At 57.0% G+C, this 5,191-nt stretch overlaps 1 pseudogene; it reads left to right on the top strand.

Annotated features, from left to right (window-relative positions):
* Positions 1 to 418: 418 nt before the first annotated feature.
* On the top strand, positions 419 to 2,357 carry LOC117854506 (thaumatin-like protein 1b; annotated as a pseudogene).
* The last annotated feature ends 2,834 nt before the right edge of the window (positions 2,358 to 5,191 follow it).

Here is a 5,191-nt window from a genome sequence, read left to right as displayed (position 1 = left end):
CCTCTGTGATTCCATCGGCTGAACTACTGTAACTCCATCGGCCGATTTTACTAGCCATTACCTCTGTCACGCATCAGCATCTCTGCTTTCCTTTGACGCCAACTTTTGATATGTGTCAAGAAAACGACGTCAACACGTATCAAAAGAGTTATGTATCTAGAAAAGACAAAACGAATAGTAATTTGGGACAGACGAAGTAGTATATATTATGATAACCTTGCAATACATTATGATCAATTTGTTGGAGTACAAACCAAATGGTAGTTGACGGAACAAATTTCGCGCGCGCTTATATATGGCTCGTTGCGCGGCGCAGGATCCCAATACGAAAGCTCAAGTTTCTCCCCCTGACCAAACCGGCCGTCCGTGTGCGCTACCGTCGGCCAAGGCCCAAGGGCTCTGTTCTCGTCTCACAACAATGGCGACGACGGCGGCATACAGAGCTCTTGCCAAAATCTTGGTGATCCTCGCCGTGTCCGTTAGTGGTAAGAAGCCGATCCCATACATGAATGAATGTGAAAAGAAAAACTGGAATTCCTCTGTTTAGTTCTCGTGCGTTGCTAATGTTTGTGTTTGGTCCGCCAATCAGGTGCTTGGTCCAAGTCGTTCAACATCACCAACAACTGCGGGTACACGGTGTGGCCTGGGGTTTTGTCCGGCGGGAAAGCACGGGCTTCCAGCTCGCGCCTGGCCAGTCACAGACCCTGTCGGCGCCGGCGGGATGGTCAGGGAAGCTCTGGGGCCGGACACTCTGCTCCACTGACAGCACCGGCAAGTTCACTTGCGTGACCGGCGACTGCGGCTCAGGGCGCCAGGACTGCGCGGGCGGCAACGCGGCGCCACCGGCGACGCTCGCGGAGTTCACACTGGACGGCAGCGGCGGCATGGACTTCTACGACGTGAGCCTTGTGGACGGGTACAACCTCCCCGTGCTGGTAGCACCGCAGGGCGCAGCCCCGGGCGGCAACTGCGCGCCCACGGGGTGCGAGGTGGACCTCAACGGCGCGTGCCCGGCCGACCTCCGGGTGACGTCCGCCGCCGCGCCCGCCGGCGTGGCGTGCAAGAGCGCGTGCGAGGCGTTCGGGTCGGCTCAGTACTGCTGCAGCGGCGAGTACGGGAACCCCAGCACGTGCAAGCCGTCGGCGTACTCACAGTTCTTCAAGAACGCTTGCCCGCGGGCCTACAGCTACGCCTACGACGATGCCACCTCCACCTTCACCTGCGCTGGTGGCGACACCACCTACACCATCAGCTTCTGCCCCAGCACGACCAGGTACTCCGCGTGACGTGAGCCGAAAGATAAAAATGGATCGTTTAGTGTTGATTAAGTTGAACATCGCACCTAATTGCCTATAGTAAGCAGTGGCTTGGTAGGCCAACGAAGGGAGTAACCCAATCTTTGCGTTGTCAAACCAAATGAATGAGACGCATCCATTTGCATAAGGAGGTCAAAGCAAAGAACCTTTTGCCTTTTGGCCTTTAGTGATCGGCTGGTTTCGCCGAGAGACGGTGGATAACAAACCACAAAAAATAGCAGGCCAAGGTAGCCCCGTGCCACCGCCTAGCCAGCCAGACAGCTCAACCACGTTTTTTTTTTTTTTTGATAATGTGCTCAACCGCATTCGGTGGCGCGAGCGCGGTGACGCCGACTCGCTGTTGTAAACCACCAAAAACACGGGCGAATGCGTGCCGCACGCGACCTAGCCGTTCCGTCTTCCTCTGTTCACCTTCCCTTCCCACGGTTAGTCGGCTTCTCCCGCGAGGCCGTTCGGGGCAGTCGCTTCATCCCGGCTGGTCGTCACCATCTGCTACACGATGTTCGAAGCCGGCTGCTCGGCTTGGCCCGTTGTCTCTTGCGTGTGTGCATCAAACACGTGATAGTCGTCCAGTTTTCCTTCCCCAGCCCATTCAAAGAGTAGCATTCATATCTAAGATTTTTGTATCCCGACTGTTCAACTAACTTGAAATGGTTAACTAATAAATTTTCTGTTGCGATTTGTGACTGCAGTGTGAAGTCCTCCAGCCCCAACTCGCAGGCACCGGGAGACCTCCCGCTCATCAACAGGACGATGACGTACACCGGCGGTGACCAGGCCGGTGCTGCTACGGCTGCGCGGGCACCGTCGCGCCTCGTCGTCCTTCTCGGCGCCATCTTGCTTGTGCTGGCAGGAGTCTTCTCTTGAGGACGTACAGAACAGAAACAAAGGTTTAGGCGCCCAGCATCCAGTAGTGTAGAACATCAGCTAGATAGGTACGAAATTAGCCAGAATTATTCTTTGTAGATTTTTGGATGAAAGGCTATTGACCGGCTTTATTGGAATGCGTTACAGCTGGGATTACCAGCTAATTACCTTAAAGCACAGACCGCCTAACGGCGCAATATCAAGTTCACATCGACGAAGCAATTCAACTAAAGGCAGTTCCAACCCATAATTTCGAGATGTAGTGTCCATAGTGCCAGGTTAGTAAGAAGCTGCATATATAAACCACAGTACCCAACGCACAAATCTAAAGTGGTCCCACCGTAAACTTTGGCACCATCTCTCTCTATCCTTTACCTTCCTCTTCTCTCTCCCGTCCTATCACTTTGCGCAGCGAGAGAGGCAAGCGGTGTCAAGCCAAGTCCAATTCCAAATTAGCAAGCGAAACCAGGGGAAATCCAAATGGAACCCCACCAAAATCAGCAATGTAAACCAGCGGAAATTGAAATCTCAAGCTCGAGCCAATAGTTACGAAGGACGCCCGCATAGCTCCCGCTCGGGCGACTCGGGCGGCCGCGCCACCAGCCGCCGCCACCCCCTCCCTCTCCCCTCCCCTGCTGCCGCCGGAGGGGCCTGCCGAAAGTCCACGCAGGCTTTGAGGACGGCAGCGGCGAGGTATTTTTGGCGGCGCGCGTCGCTTCCAGGCGGGGGAGCGGTGCGGAGCGGCTCCACCGACCGGGGTGACGATGGCGGCGCGGGGCGGCGGATCCGGGGTCTTAGGGACCGGATCTGGCCCCCCGGCAGCCGGATCTATGGCATGCGGCGGCCAACGCGGGGTGGGGCGCCCTCGGCTGGCCTGCCCCTCGCGCCGTGCCGATGGGGCCGCCAGCCGCCTGCTGCGGCCGTGGCGATGGGGGCCGATGGCGGTCCGCCCTACCCGCGCGCCGATGCGGCCGGTCTGCCGCTCGCGCTAGGTGCTAGCAGTGCCTTGCCCTACACCTTGCATGGATGGGTGCTGCCGGCGGTGGGAGAGCGGCGTCCCCGGCCTGGCGGCCGCCCCGGTTGACAGGGAGGAAGGCGCAAGACTCGGGAAGAAGCCCGGCCATGCGACTGTGGCTGCGTGTGGGTCGGCGTCGGGACAGCTGGTGGTGGGAGCGGAGACAATACACCACTTCGGTGCTACCCTTCTCTTCTCCTTGTCGGCGATGTAGGTCTGCAATTTTGTGGCGCCACCGTGGTGGTGGGACCAGAGTGTGCAGGGTACGCTTGTGGGACCATGGTGGTGATGTGGGATGTGCCGGACGTCGTGGAGGTGATGGGGAGCGAGAAGCTGCCGCAAGCGATGCCCGGCGGCAAGTCGTGAGACGCTGGGAGGCGCACCGCCGTTGGGAGGAGCGCGGCCGGGAGAGTGCGCGATGGCTAGAAGGAGCACGGCAAGCCAACGCGCGGCGTCGGTAGGGAGATGCAGGCAGTGGAGGGCGCTGCGTGTGGGCAGCGATGGAGGGCGGTGAAATAAATGGAGGTAGAGATACGACGGCATGGCGAGTGGAGGCGCGGCGGTGGTGTCGCCTCGGCTGGGTTTTTGTAGCAGTGGTCCAGGAGTGCCGAACCATGTATGTGCAGCGAGGGGTTGTATTACTCCGGGCAAAAGCCCTCACCGCCCTTCGTGCTGGTGGACATGACGACGGCGTCCTAGGATGTCGTCTTCCCCGTTGGGGGCGTCATGTTGGAATTACAACCCTGTTGCACGGGGTTCTCTGGGTAAAAACTCTGTCCAGATCCTGGATGAGCGATGGTGGCACCATTGGTGTCACGCCCTTCTTGAAGGTGTCATCTCTAGAGATCCAACTTGATTGGTGGCATTGCTAAACCATTGTCATGGGAGGTCATAGCTGAGGGCGGCAACTCTGCTACGTGGTAAGCTGAATGGGTGTTGCCAAGCCCATGTGCAGTTGATCGAAGTTAGGTGCAGCCAAGGGTTTTTGCATTGTTGTCGAATTTGGCTACTTGGAGCGGACCACGGCGGCTGACATTGCTTGGTAGCGATCAGTACAATGTGGGCCTGCGTTGGAGGATGGCACTTGCGGCAATGGCAACGTGGGACGACTAGGCTTGCAGCGGACCGCGATGGGTTGTTTGGCTTAACTGGGCTATCCGGAGCAGTACATCGTCGGAAGATGGCGCAAGCGACTTCTCTAGCTTGCTGACATGGCGGAGAAGGCTATGTACGAGGGTGAAGTAACGAGGCGAGGTTGACACAATGTGACGATTTGGCTGATCAATGGAGATCTTGGGAAGCGGGGCAATATCGCTCAACACTCTGACAGCGACAAAAGAAACGGATCCGTGACATGGAGTACTACGGCGGGTGTGGCGAGGCCCCCGCGTGCGATGTATCTTCGAGGCAACGAGAGAGAGGCAGAGTCCAACAGTGGATGTGGTGAGACCCCCGCACGTTGTGTTATCGTGGCGGCGACTGCGAGGCAGCCTACGAGAGGTCTAAATTCGGTGCTATCACCTTGTCAGGTGGAGAGTGATGTTACAGTGGCACTATAGCGGAAGGTCCTGCATGGCGGTAGCCTTCTCGGTGTGGTCCAGTCTGCTTCTTGGTTCAACGTAGTTTACGTTAGGAGGTTTTGGCGACTTCTTGACTGTGTGTATGGTGGTACAACCTGCGGTAAGGCTTCAGTTCTATCGCTGAGGTGTTGATTGGAGTAGAGTTCGCTTCAGTTGTAGAGTTGAGTTTCATGTGAGGGCGTGGTGCGGCATGAGTTGATAACCCAATCCAACCTATTGGTGTTTGCATTGTTTTTCCCTTTTTATTATTTTCATCCAGTCTGGACTTCATCTTTTTTTTAATATAATCTGCAGCTCTTCTGGTTGTTTCAAAATCTCAAGCTTGGAGGCGTGCGTTGGTTCGTTAGGAGGCTACATGCCTAGCATGGGGCAGGGTAAGGTGCCAAGGCCATGGCGGCGTGTGCCGTACCACG

The sequence above is a fragment of the Setaria viridis genome, chromosome 1, assembly GCF_005286985.2.
Source record: "Setaria viridis chromosome 1, Setaria_viridis_v4.0, whole genome shotgun sequence".
Taxonomy (NCBI): Eukaryota; Viridiplantae; Streptophyta; class Magnoliopsida; order Poales; family Poaceae; genus Setaria; species Setaria viridis.
Note: the sequence above shows the minus strand (reverse complement) of the source record. Positions and strands in the feature narration are given on the sequence as shown.